A 23,572-nucleotide genomic window follows, 5' to 3' on the forward strand; every position below is an offset into this window, starting at 1 on the left:
TAAGAAGAAAGTCTTAAAAATATTAGGAAACCAAAAAAAATTAAAGTTTAATTTTTTAAATTTGGAAACAAAAAAAATCTTGTTTAAAAAAAAATGAAAAAATAAATTATTTTTCAAAGATATCCAATCAACAAAAAATTTAAAATAAGTTTAAAATTATTTAAAAACTAAATTCTAGTTCATATTTGTGAAAAAAATAGAATTGAAAAAAAAAAAAAAAAAAAAAAAAAAAAAAAAAAAAAAAAAAAAAAAAAAAAAAAAAAAAAAAAAGAAAAAAAAAAGAAAAAAATAAAAAAAAAAAAAAAAATATTTTTAAAAAAATTTAAGATCAAAAAAAATAAAAAAAAAAAAAAAAAAAAAATAGCACATCCGTGAAAAAAAATAAAAAATTTCTGAAAAAAATTTAGATTCAAAAGAATTTTTATTTTTTGATTTTAAATTTAGAATAAATTTTTTTTAAAATAAAAAAAAAATAAAGTCAAAATATTAGGAAGCAAGAAAAAAAGATGAAAAGTTTTATTTTTAAATTTGAAACTTAAAAAATAATCTTTTACCAAAATTGAAAAATAAAGATTTTCAGAGATATCCAATCAACAAAAATTTAAAAGTTTAAATTTTAAAACTAACTTATTCTATATTTGTGAAAAAATAGCACTATCCGGTGAATAAAAAACTAAAAAATATTCTGGAAAAAAATTTAGGATTTCAAAAGACAATTTTTTATTTTTTTGAATTTTTAAATTTAAAAATTAAATTTTTAATTTAAAATAGAAAAATAAAATAAAGTCTAGAAATATTAGGAAGACAAGAAAAAAAGATGAAAAGTTTTTATTTTTAAATTTTGAAACTTAAAAAAATCTTTTTAGCAAAAATTTGAAAAATAAAGATTTTCAGAGACATCCAATCAACAAAAATTTAAAAGTTTAAATTTTAAAACCAATTTATTCTATATTTGTTAAAAAATAGCGCTATCCGGTGAATAAAAAACTAAAAAATATTCTTGAAAAAATTTAGGATTTCAAAAGACAATGTTTTATTTTTTGAATTTTTAATTAAAAATTAAATTTTTATTTAAAATAGAAAAATAAAATAAAGTCTAGAAATATTAGGAAGACAAGAAAAAAAAGATGAAAAGTTTTTATTTTTAAATTTTAAAACTTTGAAAATAATCTTTTTACCAAAAATTTGAAAAATAAAGATTTTCAGAGATATCCAATCAACAAAAATTTAAATTTAAATTTTTAAAACTAATTTATTCATATTTGTGAAAAAATAGCACTATCCGGTGAATAAAAAATAAAAAATATTCATGAATAAAATTTAGGATTTCAAAAGAAAATTTTTATTTTTATGAATTTTTAAATTTAAAAATTACATTTTTTATTTAGGTAGAAAAATAAAATAAAGTCTAGAAATATTAGGAAGACAAGAAAAAAAGATGAAAAGTTTTTATTTTTAAATTTTGAAACTTAAAAAATAATCTTTTTACCAAAAATTTGAAAAATAAAGACTTTCAGAGATATCCAATCAACAAAAATTTAAAAAGTTTAAATTTTAAACTAATTTATTCTATATTTTGAAAACATAGCGCTATCCGGTGAATAAAAAACTAAAAAGATTCTTGAAAAAAATTTAGGATTTCAAAAGACAATTTTTTATTTTTTGGAATTTTTAAATTAGAATTAAATTTTTTATTTAAAATAGAAAAATAACATACAGTCCAGAAATATTAGGAAGAAAAGAAAAAAAGATGAAAAGTTTTTATTTTTAAATTTTGAAACTTAAAAAATAATCTTTTTACCAAAAATTTGAAAATAAAGATTTTCAGAGATATCCAATCAACAAAAATTTAAAAAGTTTAAATTTTTAAAACTAATTTATTCTATATTTGTGAAAAAATAGCACTATCCGGTGAATAAAAAACTAAAAAAATATTCTGAAAAAAATTAGGATTCAAAAGACAATTTTTTATTTTTTAAATTTTTAAATTTAAAAATTAAATTTTTTATTTAAAATAGAAAAATAAAATAAAGTCTAGAAATATTAGGAAGACAAGAAAAAAAGATGAAAAGTTTTTATTTTAAATTTTGAAACTTAAAAAAATCTTTTTACCAAAATTTGAAAAATAAAGATTTTCAGAGATATCCAATCAAAAAAATTTAAAAAGTTAAATTTTTAAAACTAATTTATTCTATATTTGTGAAAAATTAGCGCTATCCGTTGAATAAAAAACTAAAAAGATTCTTGAAAAAAATTTAGGATTTCAAAAGACAATTTTTTACTTTTTTGAATTTTTAAATTTAAAAATTAAATTTTTTATTTAAAATAGAAAAATAAAATAAAGTCTAGAAATATTAGGAAGACAAGAAAAAAAGATGAAATGTTTTTATTTTTAAATTTTGAAACTAAAAAATAATCTTTTTACCAAAAATTCGAAAAATAAAGATTTTCAGAGATATCCAATCAACAAAAATTTAAAAAGATTAAATTTTTAAAACTAATTTATTCTATATTTGTGAAAAAAGCGTAACCGGTGAATAAAAAACTCAAAATATTCTTGAAAAAATTTAGGATTTCAAAAGACAATTTTTTATTTTTTTGAATTTTTAAATTTAAAATTAAATTTTTTATTTAAATAGAAAAATAAATAAAGTCTAGAAATATTAGGAAGACAAGAAAAAAGATGAAAAGTTTTTATTTTAAATTTGAAACTTAAAAAAAAATCTTTTACCAAAAATTCGAAAAATAAAGATTTCAGAGATATCCAATCAACAAAAATTTAAAAAGTTTAAATTTTTAAAACTAATGTATTCTATATTTGTGAAAAAATAGCGCTATCCGGTGAATAAAAAACAAAAAAATATTTGAAAAAAATTTAGGATTTCAAAAGACAATTTTATTTTTTTGAATTTTTAAATTTAAAAATAAATTTTTTATTTAAATAGAAAAATAAATAATGTCTAAATATTAGGAAGACAAGAAAAAAAGATGTAAAGTTTTATTTTTAAATTTTGAAACTTAAAAAATAATCTTTTTACCAAAAATTGAAAAATAAAGATTTTCAAAGATATCCAATCAACAAAAATTAAAAAGTTTAAATTTTTAAAACTAATTTGTTCTATATTTGTGAAAAATAGCACTATCCAGTGAATAAAAAACTAAAAAATATTTTGGAAGAAAATTTAGGATTTCAAAAGACAATTTTTTATTTTTTTGAATTTTTAAATTTAAAAATTAAATTTTTTATTTAAAATATAAAAATGAAATAAGGTCTAGAAATATTAGGAAGACAAGAAAAAAGATGAAAAGTTTTTATTTTAAATTTTAAAACTTAAAAATAGTCTTTTTACAAAAAATTTGAAAAATAAAGATTTTCAGAGATATCCAATCAACAAAAATTTAAAAAGTTTAAATTTTTAAAATAATTTATTCTATATTTGTTAAAAATAGCACAATCCGGTGAATAAAAATAAAAATATTTTTGAAAAAAATTTAGGATTTCAAAAGACAATTTTTATTTTTTTGAATTTTTAAATTTAAAAATTAAATTTTTTATTTAAAATAGAAAAATAAAATAAAATCTAGGAATATTAGGAAGACAAGAAAAAAAGATGAAAAGTTTTTATTTTTAAATTTTCAAACTTAAAAAATAATCTTTTTACCAAAAATTTGAAAAATAAAGATTTTCAGAGACATGCAATCAACAAAAATTTAAAAAGTATAAATTCTTAAAACTAATTTATTCTATATTTGTGAAAAAATAGCACTATCCGGTAAATAAAAAAATAAAAAATATTCTTGAAAAAAATTTAGGATTTCAAAAGACAATTTTTTTTGAATTTTTAAATTTAAAATTAAATTTTTTAATTAAAATAGAAAAATAAAATAAAGTCCAGAAATATTAGGAAGACAAGAAAAAAAGATGAAAAGTTTTTATTTTTAAATTTTGAAAATTAAAAAATAATATTTTTACCAAAAATTTGAAAAATAAAGATTTTCAGAGATATCCAATCAACAAAAATTTAAAAAGTTTAAATTTTTAAAATAATTTATTCTATATTTGTTAAAAAATAGCACAATCCGGTGAATAAAAAATAAAAATATTCTTGAAAAAAATTTAGGATTTCAAAAGACAATTTTATTTTTTTGAATTTTTAAATTAAAAATTAAATTTTTTATTTAAAATAGAAAAATAAAATAAAGTCTAGAAATATTAGGAAGACATGTGATGACAAGTCATCTTAGCCTAGTTTTACTAGTCTTTTTCTTTGTTTTTAATTAGTTTTATGCACTTTCTTAAGCTATAAGTAAGCCAATTGGGTTGAAATTCATGTTATCTATGACTCAATCAATCATGTATAAAATGATGCCTTTTCATGAGATATTGTGTTATAATTGTTATATATTTTTGAAGAGAAATATTCTCATGATTTGAAGCATAGCTTTGATGTTTTTGATTGATTGATGATAGGTGAAACAAAGCTTGGAAGGAGGGTGCAAGGGGATCAAAAAGAAGCCCCTGGGAGGCAACGTTGGAGCCAACGTTTGACCTCAAACGTTGAGGCAAACGTTGGCCGAAGAAAGAGGCTCTTGGAGGCAACGTTGGAGCCAACGTTTGACCTCAAACGTTGAGGCAAACGTTGGCGCCACAAGGATTAAAAATGGTGCCCCTGGAAAGATGAAGTTTGCGCCAACGTTTGACCTCAAACGTTGAGGCAAACGTTGGCACCTAAGAGGAGGCAGGGCGAGCTTTTGGCAATGACGTTTGAGCCAACGTTTGACCTCAAACGTTGGCAACATTTTGGCAAATAAGAGCATGGAAAAGTACCCCTGATTGATGAGCTAATTGAGCCACGTTTGCGCCAACGTTTGACCTCAAACATTGGGCCAAACGTTGGCCAAAAAGAATGCATAGGGGATCCACGTTTAAGCTCACGTTTGACCTCAAACGTTGAGCCAAACGTGGATGACAGCAACTTTGGCCTCTACTACATCGTTCACTCAGCAACATTTGAGTCAACGTTTGACCTCAAACGTTGGCTCAAACGTGAGACTTGCATGGCCGGTTCACAAGTGGATTTCTTCCCAACACCTAGAGCAATCAACAGAGGCCACTAGCAACCCAATTCCATCAAGGCCAAGGCCCAATTCAAGGCTTGAAGATCATTAGAAGAAAGTGTATAAATAGCTTAGGATTTAAAGTTTTGGGAGTTTTTTTGGAATTGTGATTTTTGCTAAGGAACTTTTGGAGAGAGCACTTGACATTTGAGAGAGTTTCTGGGAGGAGAATTGAATTCTCTTCCTCTGGGTTTTCTTGTTTTCTTTTCTGCAAAGTTTCACCTGAGTCTTGGGTGTTGAGAATTGAGAAAATTCTGTCTCAATCTCACCTTGAGATCTCTCTCTGTTTTGAGCTACTGCACATTTGAGAAATTGATATTTGAATTCCTTTATTCCACTGCTTGATCTTAATTTCTCTTGCAATTGTTTTCTGAATTTGGATCTAGGAAGGCATTGAGATCTAGACTTAGTTATCTAGTCTTTTGGGTCCTGAGATCTATTGGTTTCCATTTTAATTTCCTTGTTTGATTCCTGCAGATCCAATCCCCATTCCCCTTTTAATTTTCAAGTCATTTATATTTCTTACACTTTAAGTTTCTGCAATTTACATTACTTGCACTTTAAGATTCAGCTCTTTTACTTTCAGTGCTCTTTAATTTCTGCAAATCACCCATTCCCCTTTACATTTTCTGCACTTTAAATTCTGTCAACACAAATTCACACAATCAACACTTGATTCGCTTGACTAAATCAACCACTAAACTAAAATTGCTCAATCCTTCAATCCCTGTGGGATCGACCTCACTCCCGTGAGTTTTATTACTTGATGCGACCCGGTATACTTGCCGGTGAGTTTTGTGTCGGATCGTTTTCCGCACATCAAGTTTTTGGCGCCGTTGCCGGGGATTGATTAGATTGACAATGATTAAGTGAGGTGGCAGTTAGATCAAGCACTTTTTCTTTAATTTTGACTAACCCACTAACTGTTTGAATTTTTGCTTAAGCTAACTCAAACTTCATTCTAGCAATAGAGTGAAGTATCACTGGTTGTGTGTTTCTCCTGCCCTGTTTGTATGACAGGTACAGGGAGAGTGATTCCTATTCTATCTGAATCTGATCAGAGGACTCTCAGGAGAATAAGAAGAGCTGAAAGAGGGAAAGGTATCGTTGGAGAGGAAGAATCTGAGGAAGAAGAATATCACGAAATGGAAGGGAATCACTCAAATCTGAATGCAACAGGGGGAGCAGCTAACAACAACAACAATAACCCCCTCAAAGAAGAGTCCTAGCCTCATACACTTTTGCAAATCCAGGACACTGTGGGAGTAGCATCCTCACTCCCAATGTCAATGCAAACAACTTCGAGCTAAAACCACAACTCATTACACTTGTCCAGAACAATTGTTCCTATGGAGGTAGCCCCATGGAAGATCCTAATCAGCATTTATCTACTTTCCTAAGGATTTGTGACACTGTCAAATCCAATGGCGTGAACCCTGAAACATACAAGCTCCTGCTATTCCCATTTTCATTAAGGGATAAGGCTGCACAATGGCTTGAAACTTTTCCCAAAGGAAGCATTACTAGTTGGGACAATTTGGTGACTAAATTTCTAGCCAAATTCTACCCACCCCAAAGGATCATCAGGCTGAAAACTGAGGTGCAGACATTCACTCAATTAGATGCCGAATCCTTATATGAAGCATGGGAGAGATACAAAGCCTTAATCAGAAAATGTCCCCCAGAAATGTTCAATGAATGGGATGTACTACAGAATTTCTATGAAGGATTGACGTTGAAATCTCAAGAGGCATTAGATCACTCTGCGGGAGGTTCATTGCAACTGATGAAAACTGCTGAAGAAGCCCAGAATCTTGTGGACATGGTGGCCAACAACCAATACTTCTTTGCTCATCAAAGAACCCGCCAACCATCACAGAGAAAGGGTGTACTAGAACTGGAAGGAGTGGACTCCATTTTGGCTCAAAACAAGATGATGCAACAACAAATGCAACAACAGTTTGAACAAATGGCCAAAAGAATTGACAGCCTTCAAGTAGCAGCTGTGAACACAAGCCAACCATCAACTGTATGGGTGCAGAATGAAGAAAGCCAAGAAGAGCAACAACAGGAGCAAGTGCAATACATGCATAACCAAAATTCTGGACAGAATGAAGTTTATGGTGAGACCTACAACCCTTCTTGGAAGAACCACCCCAACCTTAGATGGGGAGATAACCATAACCATAACCAATAGTCATGGCAAAGAAACACAACACAAAATAACCCAAGGAACAACCAGCAGAACAACAACCAAAATTCATTCAGAAAACCACAAAACACTTACCCCAACTTTAACCATTATCCAACCCATAACCAACCCATCAATCAAAACACCTATCATCAACCACCCACATCTCACAACCAACCACAAGCACCCACTGAATCTCAAAGGATCACTAACTTGGAAACCTTGATAGACAAGCTGTGGAAACATCAAGAAATGACGGCCAAAAATCAAGAAGCCTCCATCAAGAACATGGAAAGACAAATAGGCCAGCTCTCTAAACACTTTACAACAGAGAGGCCATCAAGTTCCCTGCCAAGTGACACAATTCCAAATCCTAAGGAAGAATGTAAGGCGATACAGTTAAGGAGTGGGAGAACATTAATAAGCAACAATGACACTACAAAGAAGCAAGTGGAGAACAACAAGAGGCCAATAGAGGAGGAAAGTGACAAGAAACAAGCTGAAGAAGAGGAAACCAACGATAAGGATGTAACAGCAAGCAAGCAAACTCACAATCAGGCTCAAGAGAAGGATAAACAACCACACAACTCAAAGGAAGCAATGAAAGAATCAACCAAGGATCACAGGCAGGGAGTGAACTTCACACCTCCACTGCCATATCCACAGAGGTTCAACAAAGAAACCAAAGATCAACACTTCCGCAAATTCCTGGAAACTTTCAAGAAGTTGGAAATCAACATTCCCTTGGCTGAGGCATTGGAACAGATGCCCTTATATGCCAAGTTCTTGAAGGAACTCATCAACAAGAAAAGAAGCTGGTTGGAGAAGGAGACTATACTCCTCACTGAAGAATGTAGCGCGGTACTTCAAAAAGGGATTCCACCAAAGCTCAAAGACCCAGGGAGTTTTGTAGTCACCTGTACCATAGGCAACATGACACTAGACAAGGCCCTCTGTGATCTTGGAGCCAGTATCAACCTGATGCCCTTGTCTATGATGAGGAAGCTTGCTATAGAAGAACTCAAACCCACCAGGATGTCACTAGTCATGGCTGATAGATCAATCAAGACACCCAATGGAATTGTGGAAAATCTGTTAGTAAAGATTGGGGAGTTTATTTTCCCTGCAGATTTTGTAATTTTGGACACTGAAGAGGAAGGAAACAATTCAATCATCTTGGGACGACCATTTTTAGCCACTGCAAGAGCTATAATTGATGTGGAAAAGGGAGAAATGATCTTCAGAGTACACAATGAGCAAATGGTCATAAATGTCTTCAAGTCAATGCAGCACCTCCCCGAACAAGAAGACTACTTAAGTGTGGACATGATAGAAAACTTGGTGGAAGAAGTGTTGGAAGCTAACCAGCATGAACAAGAAGAGGAAAGTGGTCAAGAGACAACCAAGGAACAGGCAGCTGAGATCTCTACTGACCAAAAGGCAAAATCAGACAAGAAAGAAGAAGTACAAAAACAAGAACTGAAGCCATTACCCACCCATCTCAAATATGCATTCCTTGGCACATCAGAGAGTTTCCCTGTGATCATCAATTCATCCCTAACAAAAAGGGAAGAAGAAGAACTTATTGATGTACTCAAGGCCCATAAGGATGCACTAGGATGGACCATTGATGATCTGAAGGGCATTAGCCCAGCAGTGTGCATGCATAAAATCCTCTTGGAGGACAACTCCAAACCAGTGATTCAACCCCAGAGAAGGTTAAACCCCACTATGAAAGAAGTCATCCAAAAGGAAGTGGTGAAGTTGTGGAACGCAGGGATAATCTATCCCATCTCTGACAGCTCATGGATAAGTCCAGTCTAAGTAGTACCAAAGAAGGGTGGGATGACGGTCATCGTTAATGAGAAGAATGAACTTATTCCCACAAGAACTGTGACAGGATGGAGGATGTGCATTGACTACAGAAGGCTAAATGATGCCACCCGTAAAGATCATTTCCCTCTTCCCTTTATTGATCAGATGCTTGAAAGATTAGCTGGCCATGCCTACTATTGTTTCCTTGATGGTTATTCCAGATATAATCAGATAGTGGTGGATCCAAAAGACCAGGAAAAGACTTCTTTCACATGCCCATTTGGAGTTTTTGCCTATAGAAGAATGCCATTCGGGTTATGCAATGCTCCAGCCACTTTTCAAAGGTGTATGCTTGCAATTTTTTCAGATATGGTCGAAAAGTTCTTAGAAGTTTTCATGGATGACTTTTCTGTTTTTGGTGACAACTTCTATGATTGTTTGCAACATCTAACTCTAGTCTTGAAACGATGCCAAGAAACTAATTTGGTTTTGAACTGGGAGAAGTGCCATTTCATGGTACAAGAGGGGATTGTTCTTGGTCACAAAGTTTCAAGAAAAGGGATAGAAGTTGATAAAGCAAAAGTAGAAATCATAGAAAAGCTTCCCACACCAACCAATGTGAAATCTGTTAGAAGTTTCTTAGGGCATGCAGGATTTTATAGAAGATTTATCAAGGATTTTTCTAAAATAGCTAAACCTTTGAGTAATCTGCTTATGGTTAATGTTCCTTTTGTTTTTGATGAAAAGTGCCAGCATTCCTTTGAAACTTTAAAAAACAGACTCACAACAGCACCAATTATCACACCCCCAGATTGGGAACTACCTTTTGAACTCATGTGTGATGCAAGTAACATTGCAATTGGTGCTGTGCTTGGACAAAAGAAGGGAAACTTGCATCATGTTATATATTATGCAAGTAAAGTTTTGAATGAGGCCCAAAAAAATTACACCACAACAGAAAAAGAATTGTTAGCTGTAGTGTATGCATTTGATAAGTTTAGATCATACTTGATAGGATCCAAAATTGTGGTTTATACTGATCATGCTGCCATTAAGTATTTAATGTCAAAACAGGATGCTAAACCAAGACTTATTAGGTGGATATTACTCTTACAAGAATTTGATATTGAAATAAAAGACAGGAAGGGCACTGAAAACAAAGTTGCCGATCATTTATCAAGATTACCACAAGAAACAATTCAAGAAGCCTCACAGCCAGTGAATGAAAACTTCCCAGACGAACATCTGCTACAGATCCAACATGCACCTTGGTTTACTGATATAGCAAACTACAAAGTAGGAAAGAAGATACCTCAAGAATTATCTAAGAAACAAGTGAAGAGGTTAATCAGTGAAGCAAGGAAGTTCTTGTGGGATGAACCCTTCCTGTTCAAGAGATGTTCTGATGGAGTAATTAGGCGATGTGTTCCTGAGAGTGAAACAAGAAATATACTGTGGCATTGTCATGGGTCTGCCTATGGTGGACATTTTGGTCCAGAAAGAACAGCTGCAAAGATATTACAGAGTGGGTTCTATTGGCCAACTATCTTCAAAGATGCTAGAGAATTTGTCCACCAGTGCAACGAATGCCAGAGAACAGGAGGCTTGACGAGAAGGAATGAGATGCCTCAAAACTTCATCCTGGAAGTGGAATTATTTGATTTATGGGGAATTGATTTCATGGGACCTTTCCCTCCTTCCTATTCTTTCAAATATATTTTGGTGGCAGTAGAATACGTCTCAAAGTGGGTGGAAGCTATAGCCACAACCACATGTGATGCACAGATTGTCCTTCAACTCCTTAAGAAGCACATTTTCACTAGATATGGAGTTCCCAAGGGTCTTGTGAGTGACGGTGGTAGCCATTTTTGCAACAAACAAATGGAGAAGCTGCTCCATAAATATGGAGTGATTCATAAAGTAGCTACGCCATATCACCCCCAGACCAATGGACAGGCTGAATTAGCAAATCGGGAACTGAAGAAGATCTTAGAAAAAATAGTAGGAAGTTCAAGAAAAGATTGGGCTCGGAAGCTAGAGGATGCACTCTGGGCGTACAGGACAGCTTTCAAAACTCCCATTGGGAAGTCACCTTTTCAGCTACTATATGGCAAATCATGTCACCTACCTGTGGAGCTTGAACACAAAGCTTTTTGGGCTACTAAACTCCTAAACCTTGACTCTGAAGCAGCAGGTGAGAAAAGACTGTTGCAGTTAAATGAGCTGGATGAATTTAGATTAGAAGCATATGAAAGTGCCAAAATATACAAGGAAAAAGCCAAGAGGTGGCATGACAAGAAGGTCATGAAGAAAGAATTCAAACCTGGGCAGCAAGTACTTTTGTACAACTCCAGGCTCAAGATATTTCCTGGCAAACTCAAATCCAAGTGGACTGGTCCATATTTGGTAACCAAGTTTTTCCCTTATGGGAGTATTGAACTGCTTGATGAAGTAACAAAGAGTCAATTCACAGCAAATGGTCACAGAGCAAAGCTGTACTTAGGAGGACATTGGGACAAGGAAAAGGAGGTTCAGAGCTTACAACCTCCCTGAAACAAAAGAAAAATGAAGAATGTCAAGCTAGTGACATTAAAAGAGCGCTTGTTGGGAGGCAACCCAACCTGAGGTAGTTTTCTTTCCTAAATGTTTCAATAGAAAGGTTGAGTAGTTTTATATGTATTGCAAGGAGTTAAGTTTGGTGTTGCACACCAAAATGATTTAAGTGAGAATGAAAGGTTTTAAATTTGGTGTCCCACCAAAATCTCATTTAAAAACACATTCTAACTCCCTGCATAAAGATTTGCTAGCTCCGAGCAAACAGATAGACTATCCAGCCATTATTATTTTTTAGTCTTTAGTTTCAATACTTTTAGCAAAGACAAAAAGGATTCCACATATAGTTAGTCTGATGCATGGGAAACAGTGGCAAAGGACTAAGTTTGGTGTTCACACACCAAAGTAAGTTCAAGAGGCCATAACCAATCTCTGCATACTAACCAGCTACCTAAGGGCTTGAGAAGTAAGCAACTTTTGATGAGTATGCAGGCAATTAGCCACTGTTTGAAGACATTGTGCATTAGTACTCACAAGTGGCTGCAATCCAACAGGTTGTATTTACACTTAACTCTTGCCATTGAGAAATGCTTTAATTTAAGAAGTTCTAATATGTCTTGCTGATATGTTCTTTAAATACAAATAAGTAAGCTAGCCTAAGTGTGTGCTTGTTTGTTTACTTTCACTTAATTAATGCTTGCTCTGTCTCTAAGCCTTATCAATTCAATAAAAGAAATGTTTGAAACAGGAAGTAACATGGTTAATTGTTAGCTAAGAATCAAATAATAGTAGGTGGAGGTATGTATGTGTGAGTGTGTTGTGACTCACTTTTGGTGAATAAAAGGAATAGAATGTTTTCTTTTTAAGTAGAAAGTAGCTCATTGTCTATGAATCTCAAATAAATAAATAGTCCTTGGTTAAAAAGAAAAGAAAGATGAAATGAGAAAAGCCAAAATGGCAGCAACAAGAACAAAAGAAATAAGAAATAAGCTAGACACCAATAGCTTGAACTTTAGAGCATATGCCTGTGGTGTTTTTGTATTAGGATCTGCTTGGATTATTAAGTTCTTTGGAGTGCATTAACACTTGGTAACTTGGGTTAACTAATCCGGGATTATCAACTGAAAATCCACCATCAAGAGCAACCTAACTACAAGGCATTTAGTGACCCAAAGAGGTGCTGGGCATCAATGCTCTAAGAAGGAATGTAAGCCAAGTGTCTAAACTCTAAAGTGAATAATGTGTCAAGCACAAGTAAAGAAAAGAAGCTTGTTACACATGACACTGAATTAAAGCTTATAAAGAATTTTTTTAGTAAACAAGGACAAACGAATAATGAGAGGTCATAGCAGTGTGTTGCTTGATGCTTAGAGGGAAACTTCTAAGCCTATAAGTCAATAAGAAGTGAGTAGTCACATGTCTGCATAAAACCCCATGAGCTACCAATAATCTTCTACTAACATTAGCCTCATCTTCCTCTTTCATCCTTTCTTCTCAATAATTCTCTTCTTGCTTGGGGACAAGCAAGTTTTAAGTTTGGTGTTGTGATGACAAGTCATCTTAGCCTAGTTTTACTAGTCTTTTTCTTTGTTTTTAATTAGTTTTATGCACTTTCTTAAGCTATAAGTAAGCCAATTGGGTTGAAATTCATGTTATCTATGACTCAATCAATCATGTATAAAATGATGTCTTTTCATGAGATATTGTGTTATAATTGTTATATATTTTTGAAGAGAAATATTCTCATGATTTGAAGCATAGCTTTGATGTTTTTGATTGATTGATGATAGGTGAAACAAAGCTTGGAAGGAGGGTGCAAGAGGCTCAAAAAGAAGCCCCTAGGAGGCAACGTTGGAGCCAACGTTTGACCTCAAACGTTGAGGCAAACGTTGGCCGAAGAAAGAGGCTTCTGGAGGCAACGTTGGAGCCAACGTTTGACCTCAAACGTTGAGGCAAACGTTGGCGCCACAAGGATTAAAAATGGTGCCCCTGGAAAGATGAAGTTTGCGCCAACGTTTGACCTCAAACGTTGAGGCAAACGTTGGCACCTAAGAGGAGGCAGGGCGAGCTTTTGGCAATGACGTTTGAGCCAACGTTTGACCTCAAACGTTGGCAACATTTTGGCAAATAAGAGCATGGAAAAGTACCCCTGATTGATGAGCTAATTGAGCCATGTTTGCGCCAACGTTTGACCTCAAACGTTGGGCCAAACATTGGCCAAAAAGAATGCATAGGGGATCCACGTTTGAGCTCACGTTTGACCTCAAACGTTGAGCCAAACGTGGATGACAGCAACTTTGGCCTCTGCTACATCGTTCACTCAGCAACGTTTGAGTCAACGTTTGACCTCAAACGTTGGCTCAAACGTGAGACTTGCATGGCCGGTTCACAAGTGGATTTCTTCCCAACACCTAGAGCAATCAACAGAGGCCACTAGCAACCCAATTCCATCAAGGCCAAGGCCCAATTCAAGGCTTGAAGATCATTAGAAGAAAGTGTATAAATAGCTTAGGATTTAAAGTTTTGGGAGTTTTTTTGGAATTGTGATTTTTGCTAAGGAACCTTTGGAGAGAGCACTTGACATTTGAGAGAGTTTCTGGGAGGAGAATTGAATTCTCTTCCTCTGGGTTTTCTTGTTTTCTTTTCTGCAAAGTTTCACTTGAGTCTTGGGTGTTGAGAATTGAGGAAATTCTGTCTCAATCTCACCTTGAGATCTCTCTCTGTTTTGAGCTACTGCACATTTGAGAAATTGATATTTGAATTCCTTTATTCCACTGCTTGATCTTAATTTCTCTTGCAATTGTTTTCTGAATTTGGATCTAGGAAGGCATTGAGATCTAGACTTAGTTATCTAGTCTCTTGGGTCCTGAGATCTATTGGTTTCCATTTTAATTTCCTTGTTTGATTCCTGCAGATCCAATCCCCATTCCCCTTTTAATTTTCAAGTCATTTATATTTCTTACACTTTACGTTTCTGCAATTTACATTACTTGCACTTTAAGATTCAGCTCTTTTACTTTCAGTGCTCTTTAATTTCTGCAAATCACCCATTCTCCTTTACATTTTCTGCACTTTAAATTCTGTCAACACAAATTCACACAATCAACACTTGATTCGCTTGACTAAATCAACTACTAAACTAAAATTGCTCAATCCTTCAATCCCTGTGGGATCGACCTCACTCCCGTGAGTTTTATTACTTGATGCGACCCGGTATACTTGCCGGTGAGTTTTGTGTCGGATCGTTTTCCGCACATCAACAAGAAAAAAAGATGAAAAGTTTTTATTTTTAAATTTTAAAACTTAAAAATAATCTTTTTACCAAAAATTTGAAAAATAAAGATTTTCAGAGATATCCAATCAACAAAAATTTTAAATTTTAAATTTTTAAAACTAATTTATTCTATATTTGTGAAAAAATATCACTATCCGGTGAATAAAAAAATAAAAAATATTCTTGAAAGAAATTTAGGATTTCAAAAGACAATTTTTTTTGAATTTTTAAATTTAAAATTAAATTTTTTAATTAAAATAGAAAAATAAAATAAAGTCCAGAAATATTAGGAAGAGAAGAAAAAAAGATGAAAAGTTTTTATTTTTAAATTTTGAAAATTAAAAAATAATATTTTTACCAAAAATTTGAAAAATAAAGATTTTCAGAGATATCCAATCAACAAAAATTTAAAAAGTTTAAATTTTTAAAAATAATTTATTCTATATTTGTTAAAAAATAGCACAATCCGGTGAATAAAAAACTAAAAATATTCTTGAAAAAAATTTAGGATTTCAAAAGACAATTTTTTATTTTTTTGAATTTTTAAATTTAAAAATTAAATTTTTTATTTAAAATAGAAAAATAAAATAAAGTCTAGAAATATTAGGAAGACAGGAAAAAAAGATGAAAAGTTTTTATTTTTAAATTTTGAAACTTAAAAAATAATCTTTTTATCAAAAATTTGAAAAATAAAGATTTTCATAGACATCCAATCAACAAAAATTTAAAAAGTTTAAATTTTTAAAACTAATTTATTCTATATTTAGGAAAAATAGCACTATCCGGTGAATGAAAAAATAAAAAAAATTCTTGAAAAAAATTTAGGATTTCAAAAGAAATTTTTTTATTTTTTTTGAATTTTTAATTTAAAAATTAAATTTTTTATTTAAAATAGAAAAATAAAATGAAGTCTAGAAAAATTAGGAAGACAAGAAAAAAAGATGAAAAATTTTTATTTTTAAATTTTAAAACTTAAAACTAATCTTTTTACCAGAAATTTGAAAAATAAAGATTTTTAGAGATATCCAATTAACAAAAATTTAAAAAGTTTAAATTTTTAAAACTAATTTATTCTATATTTGTGAAAAAATAGCACTATCCGGCGAATAAAAAAATAAAAAATATTCTTGAAAAAAATTTAGGATTTCAAAAGATAATTTTTTATTTTTTGGAATTTTTAAATTTAGAATTAAATTTTTTATTTAAGATAGAAAAATAAAATAAAGTCTAGAAATATTAGGAAGACAAGAAAAAAAGATGAAAAGTGATGACAAGTCATCTTAGCCTAGTTTTACTAGTCTCTTTCTTTTGTTTTTAATTGAATTATGCACTTTCTTGAGGCTTAAGCAAACTAATTTAGGTAGATTTTCATGCTTCCTTTGATTGAATCAACCATAGATAAATTAATGCAATTTCACGAGGTTTGATGCCATAATTGGTGCATATTAGGATAGAATGAACATCCCATGATTTTGAGCATAGCTTTGATGTGTTTGGTTGATTTATGATAGGTGAAGAAAGCTTGAAAAAGGGTTGAATCAAGAAGGAATGGCTAGAAGCAAAGAGGGAGCAATGAAACAAGTGAAATTGAACCAAGAAACATAAAGTTGGAGTTGAAGTTAGCCCTCAAACTTTGGCACAAACTTTTGGTGCAAAGTTAGCCTCAAAGTTAGCCCCCTAACTTGAAGGCTAACTTGAGAAAGTTGAAATTTCTTCCCAGGGTGGCCAAAGTTTGCGCCAACGTTAGCCCCCAAACTTGGAGGCTAACGTTGGCATGAGAAATTATGCTCCAGGGTGGCCAAAGTTTGCGCCAACGTTAGCCCTCAAACTTGGAGGCTAACGTTGGCATGTTAATTCCTCCCAGGGGCTGGCCAAAGTTTGCGCCAACGTTAGCCCCCAAACTTTGAGGCTAACGTTGGCGCCATATATGCATAAGGAAGGGCCAAAGTTGGCGCTGAAGTTAGCCCCCTAACTTTGGCACCAACTTTGGCATCAGAAAAATGGGTTTGCTGATATGAAAAGTTGGCCTCAAAGTTAGCCCCCTAACTTCAACTCAAACTTTGAATCCAACTTTGCAAAACTCAAATCCAGTTCACATGGTTCACTTGGGTTTCTCTCCAAACTTCAAGAGCAATTAACCAAGGCCTCTTTCAACCCAATTTCACTAAGAGCAAAGGCCCAACTCAAGGCTTGAAGATCAATTGAAGAAAGTGTATAAATAGGCTAGAATTCGAGTTAGTTAGAGAGTTCCCTTTTTATTATTTTTCATAGAAGCTTTCCTTTAGTTTTTTAGTTACAGAGTGATCTTTAGTTTCTTAGTTTGGGGGAAGGAGAATTCCATTCTCTTCCTCTTAGTTTTATTACTTTCAAATTCAATTACAATTGTTTTGGATCTTGGGTTGGAGAATTGAAGGAATTCTGTTTCAATCTCATCCTTGGATCTCTCTTTTTCTTTACTGCTCAATTGAATTTAGCTTCCTGTTAATTGTTCTTCTTCTATTTTCTTTGCAATTTACAATTCTCTTGCTATTGTTCTTGTTGGATCTAGGAAGGCATTGAGATCTAGACTTGGTTTTCTAGTCTCTGGGTCCTGAGATCTAATTTTCCCATTTCAATTCTCTATTTCTTGTTTTAATTGTTCATTTACTTTTCTGTTAGAATCCGATTCAATCCCAATTCCCAATTATTCTTATATTTGATGCAATTTAACTTCTCTTTGTTTAATTCCTGCAAATCAAAGTCCCAACCCCCTTACATTTCAAGCCATTTACATTTCTTGTCATTTAAGATTCTTGCAATTTACATTTCTTGCTCTTTAAGTTTCTGCCATTTAATTTCTTGTTTCTTAAGATTCAACACTTTAATTTCTGCTCTCTTTAGATTCATGCCAATTTCCCATTCCCTTTACTTTCAATGCAATTTAAATTCTGCAAATCACCAATCAATCAACCAAATCTTGATTCGCTTGACTAAATCAACCACTAAACTAAAATTGCTCAATCCTTCAATCCCTGTGGGATCGACCTCACACCCGTGAGTTTTATTACTTGATGCGACCCGGTGCACTTGCCGGTTAGATTGGTGTTGTTTTGGGAGAAATTTATTTTTCCACCAAAATATACTCATCAAGTTTTTGGCGCCGTTGCCGGGGATTGATTAGATTGACAATGATTAAGTGAGGTGGTAATTTAGATCAAGCACTTTTTCTTAATTTTTGATTAACCCACTAACTGTTTGATTTTTTGCCTAAACTAACACTAACTCTGCTCTCTCAGTAGAGTACATTGCTTTTCTGGTTCTGTGTCTGTTTCTTGTTATTCTGTACAACAAAAGTAATTTTCTTCTGATTTTCTCTCAAAGCCTATTAACTGTTTGACACATTGTGTCAACTAATCCTCTGACTACATTCTGGCATGAGAATATCCAATTTTCATTTGGATTGTTTGTGATTGTGCAGATCATGGAGGAAAGGAATCCTACAGCAAGAGGAGAAAAACTGAGGCATTATGATTTTCAGCCTCCATAATCAAAGAGCAAGATGTCAAGCTAGTGACAATAAAAGAGCGCTTGTTGGGAGGCAACCCAACCGGAGATAACTTTCTTTTCATATCTGTTTCAATAAAAAGGTTAATTAGTTTTATCTATATTACAAGAAGCTAAGTTTGGTGTTGCACACCAAAACAATCTAAGGGAGAATGAAGGATTCTAAGTTTGGTGTTCCACCAAAATTTCATCATACAATATATTCTCACCTTTTGCATAATGCTAGCTTCAAGCATTTAGACAAACTAATTAACTATTCTGCTGTTTTTAGTTTTATTGCTTTTGAAAAAAAAAAAAGAGAAAAAGAGTTTCACACATGGTTAATCTGATGCATGAGAATTATTGGCAAGGTACTAAGTTTGGTGTTCCCACACCAAAGTAAGTTCAAAAAGCCCACAAATAAATCATGCAGACTAACCACTGTTTCTAAGTGCTTGGGGAACAAGCAACTTTCAATATCACTGTAGAATATCATACAAACTTTTGGAGATTTTTAGCATCATCAACCAAAGAGGTGAAAGATGAACATGAAAGTCAGAATTGATGATGATGAGAAGAAGGACAGCAAGTGAACTCCAACAGGTTGTATTGTTAAGTGATTATTTTATATCAAATATTGCGGTAATTGAAAGTTGGATTGTATCCTTATTTGTCCTGCCTGTCTGCATAGTGTAGTTTTCTTTATATACCCCTGCCTGCCTGCATAGCATAGTCTTTCTTTATAATTCAATAAGCAAGATGCTTGATCATTCACAACATTCTCATCTTCAAAACTTGTTTGCACTCAATTTTCAAGAATGCATCACATAAAGGTTCTTTGAAAAGAAGGATTGAGGAATAAATCAATTTTGAGGCAAGCAAAAGATTAGGAGAAGTGGTGGTTCTAGTTGTATGATTATGTATTGAGGTTGCATGCTTGTGAACACTTGCATGGGAGCTCATAGGCAGGAATTGAAGTTCAAAGAAGTATTATGGAGATTCTCAAAAATCAATTGATCCGAGAAGCAAGCAAAACAAAAATAAAGTAAAGAAAATACAAAAACAAAAAGAACATGGCCCAAGGCTCTGAGCATCAATTACTAGGCAGAAAAAGAAAGAAAGAAAGAAAAACTCAAAGAGTTGTTATCCTAGTAAATGCTTGTGGTTGAAGTGTGTCAAAGAAAGAGGCTTGAGCAAGTAAATCCTGAGGGGTGCTTTAACACCTAATACCTTAAAACCAACTGGTTTAGGAGTATTGATTGAAAGCTTATTTAAAGAGCCGCTTTGAGACATAACACTTAGAGTCGAGGCCAAAGCACAGAAACTATAAGCTGCTTCAAGGTGATTACATATAAAGAGATCTCCATGATACCATTTGGATGAAAATCCTAAGACCTACGACTCCCAATATGTGAGGACTAGTGAGCACTGAAGCCCTTGCATGTGCATATGATTTAGAGTTCATCCCACTGTTACTTGATCACTTCACTCACTGTACGTTACAAGTGTTCCTCAATCCATCTTAAGTGAAAGAACCTCTGAGCATAATTCATTTCTTGCTTGAGGACAAGCAAGCTTTAAGTTTGGTGTTGTGATGACAAGTCATCTTAGCCTAGTTTTACTAGTCTCTTTCTTTTGTTTTTAATTGAATTATGCACTTTCTTGAGGCTTAAGCAAGCTAATTTAGGTAGATTTTCATGCTTCCTTTGATTGAATCAACCATAGATAAATTAATGCAATTTCACGAGGTTTGATGCCATAATTGGTGCATATTAGGATAGAATGAACATCCCATGATTTTGAGCATAGCTTTGATGTGTTTGGTTGATTTATGATAGGTGAAGAAAGCTTGAAAAAGGGTTGAATCAAGAAGGAATGGCTAGAAGCAAAGAGGGAGCAATGAAACAAGTGAAATTGAACCAAGAAACATAAAGTTGGAGTTGAAGTTAGCCCTCAAACTTTGGCACAAACTTTTGGTGCAAAGTTAGCCTCAAAGTTAGCCCCCTAACTTGAAGGCTAACTTGAGAAAGTTGAAATTTCTTCCCAGGGTGGCCAACGTTTGCGCCAACGTTAGCCCCCAAACTTGGAGGCTAACGTTGGCATGAGAAATTATGCTCCAGGGTGGCCAAAGTTTGCGCCAACGTTAGCCCCCAAACTTGGAGGCTAACGTTGGCATGTTAATTCCTCCCAGGGGCTGGCCAAAGTTTGCGCCAACGTTAGCCCCCAAACTTTGAGGCTAACGTTGGCGCCATATATGCATAAGGAAGGGCCAAAGTTGGCGCTGAAGTTAGCCCCCTAACTTTGGCACCAACTTTGGCATCAGAAAAATGGGTTTGCTGATATGAAAAGTTGGCCTCAAAGTTAGCCCCCTAACTTCAACTCAAACTTTGAATCCAACTTTGCAAAACTCAAATCCGGTTCACATGGTTCACTTGGGTTTCTCTCCAAACTTCAAGAGCAATTAACCAAGGCCTCTTTCAACCCAATTTCACTAAGAGCAAAGGCCCAACTCAAGGCTTGAAGATCAATTGAAGAAAGTGTATAAATAGGCTAGAATTCGAGTTAGTTAGAGAGTTCCCTTTTTATTATTTTTCATAGAAGCTTTCCTTTAGTTTTTTAGTTACAGAGTGATCTTTAGTTTCTTAGTTTGGGGGAAGGAGAATTCCATTCTCTTCCTCTTAGTTTTATTACTTTCAAATTCAATTACAATTGTTTTGGATCTTGGGTTGGAGAATTGAAGGAATTCTGTTTCAATCTCATCCTTGGATCTCTCTTTTTCTTTACTACTCAATTGAATTTAGCTTCCTGTTAATTGTTCTTCTTCTATTTTCTTTGCAATTTACAATTCTCTTGCTATTGTTCTTGTTGGATCTAGGAAGGCATTGAGATCTAGACTTGGTTTTCTAGTCTCTGGGTCCTGAGATCTAATTTTCCCATTTCAATTCTCTATTTCTTGTTTTAATTGTTCATTTACTTTTCTGTTAGAATCCGATTCAATCCCAATTCCCAATTATTCTTATATTTGATGCAATTTAACTTCTCTTTGTTTAATTCCTGCAAATCAAAGTCCCAACCCCCTTACATTTCAAGCCATTTACATTTCTTTCATTTAAGATTCTTGCAATTTACATTTCTTGCTCTTTAAGTTTCTGCCATTTAATTTCTTGTTTCTTAAGATTCAACACTTTAATTTCTGCTCTCTTTAGATTCATGCCAATTTCCCATTCCCTTTACTTTCAATGCAATTTAAATTCTGCAAATCACCAATCAATCAACCAAATCTTGATTCGCTTGACTAAATCAACCATTAAACTAAAATTGCTCAATCCTTCAATCCCTGTGGGATCGACCTCACACCCGTGAGTTTTATTACTTGATACGACCCGGTGCACTTGCCGGTTAGATATTGGTGTTGTTTTGGGAGAAATTTATTTTTCCACCAAAATATACTCATCAAAAAGTTTTTATTTTTAAATTTTGAAACTTAAAAAATAATCTTTTTACCAAAAATTTGAAAAATAAAGATTTTCAGAGATATCCAATCAACAAAAATTTAAAAAGTTTAAATTTTTAAAACTAATTTATTGTATATTTGTGAAAAAAAAGCACTATCCGGTGAATAAAAAACTAAAAAAATATTCTGGAAAAAAATTTAGGATTTCAAAATACAATTTTTTTATTTTTTTGAATTTTTAAATTTAAAAATTAAATTTTTTATTTAAAATAGAAAAATAAAATAAAGTCTAGAAATATTAGGAAGACAAGAAAAAAGATGAAAAGTTTTTATTTTTAAATTTTAAAACTTAAAAAAAAATCTTTTTACCAAAAATTTGAAAAATAAAGATTTCAGAGATATCCAATCAACAAAAATTTAAAAAGTTTAAATTTTTAAAACTAATTTATTCTATATTTGTGAAAAAATAGTGCTATCCGGTGAATAAAAAACTAAAAAGATTCTTGAAAAAAATTTAGGATTTCAAAAGACAATTTTTTATTTTTTTGAATTTTTAAATTTAAAAATTAAATTTTTTATTAGAATAGAAAAATAAAATAATGTCTAGAAATATTAGGAAGACAAGAAAAAAAGATGAAAAGTTTTTATTTTTAAATTTTGAAACTTAAAAAATAATCTTTTTACCAAAAATTAGAAAAATAAAGATTTTCAGAGACATCCAATCAACAAAAATTTAAAAAGTTTAAATTTTTAAAACTAATTTATTCTATATTTGTGAAAAAATAGCACTATCCAGTGAATAAAAAACAAAAAAAATATTCTGGAAAAAAATTTAGGATTTCAAAAGACAATTTTTTATTTTTTTGAATTTTTAAATTTAAAAATTAAATTTTTTATTTAAAATAGAAAAATAAAATAAAGTCTAGAAATATTAGGAAGACAAGAAAAAAAGATGAAAAGTTTTTATTTTTAAATTTTGAAACTTAAAAAAAATCTTTTTACCAAAAATTTGAAAAATAAAGATTTCAGAGATATCCAATCAACAAAAATTTAAAAAGTTTAAATTTTTAAAACTAATTTATTCTATATTTGTGAAAAAATAGCGCTATCTGGTGAATAAAAAACTAAAAAGATTCTTGAAAAAAATTTAGGATTTCAAAAGACAATTTTTTATTTTTTTGAATTTTTAAATTTAAAAATTAAATTTTTTATTTAAAATAGAAAAATAAAATAATGTCTAGAAATATTAGGAAGACAAGAAAAAAAGATGAAAAGTTTTTATTTTTAAATTTTGAAACTTAAAAAATAATCTTTTTACGAAAAATTAGAAAAATAAAGATTTTCAGAGACATCCAATCAACAAAAATTTAAAAAGTTTAAATTTTTAAAACTAATTTATTCTATATTTGTGAAAAAATAGCACTATCCGGTGAATAAAAAATAAAAAATATTCTTGAAAAAAATTTAGGATTTCAAAAGACAATTTTTTATTTTTTGGAATTTTTAAATTTAGAATTAAATTTTTTATTTAAAATAGAAAAATAAAATAAAGTACAAAAATATTAGGAAGCCAAGAAAAAAAGATGAAAAGTTTTATTTTTAAATTTTGAAACTTAAAAAATAATCTTTTTACCAAAAATTTGAA

Source organism: Arachis hypogaea, unplaced genomic scaffold, assembly GCF_003086295.3.
Source record: "Arachis hypogaea cultivar Tifrunner unplaced genomic scaffold, arahy.Tifrunner.gnm2.J5K5 arahy.Tifrunner.gnm2.scaffold_21, whole genome shotgun sequence".
NCBI lineage: Eukaryota > Viridiplantae > Streptophyta > Magnoliopsida > Fabales > Fabaceae > Arachis > Arachis hypogaea.